The sequence below is a fragment of the Theropithecus gelada genome, chromosome 19, assembly GCF_003255815.1.
Source record: "Theropithecus gelada isolate Dixy chromosome 19, Tgel_1.0, whole genome shotgun sequence".
NCBI classification, from domain to species: domain Eukaryota; kingdom Metazoa; phylum Chordata; class Mammalia; order Primates; family Cercopithecidae; genus Theropithecus; species Theropithecus gelada.
The window spans coordinates 24,689,749-24,690,162 of NC_037687.1; positions in this window are offsets into that span (position 1 = coordinate 24,689,749).

The following is a 414-nucleotide window of genomic DNA, read 5'->3' on the forward strand; positions in this document are numbered from 1 at the left end:
TGGAAAGGCGTTTGTGGGAAAAGGAAACCATTCTGCTTTTTCTTGCTCCCTCTACCGGCCAGTACTGGAAATGCTTTGGGGAGACCGGTGAAGTAGTTGAGAGACTGGAAACAAAAACTTAAGACGTTCTCTAACTCTGGTTTCATAAAAAATAGATGAAGAGGGCCGGGCGCAGTGGCTCACGCCTGTAATCCCAGCACTTTGGGAGGCCGAGGCGGGCGGCTCACCTGAGGTCATGAGTTTGAGACCAGCCCGGCCAACATGGCGAAACCCCGCTCTACTAAAATACAAATATTAGCCGGGTATGGTGGCTCACGCCCGTAATCCCAGCTACTTGGGAGTCTGAGGGAGGAGAATCGCTTGAACCGGGGAGGTGGAGGTTGCAGTGGGCCGAGATCGTGCCACTGCACTTCA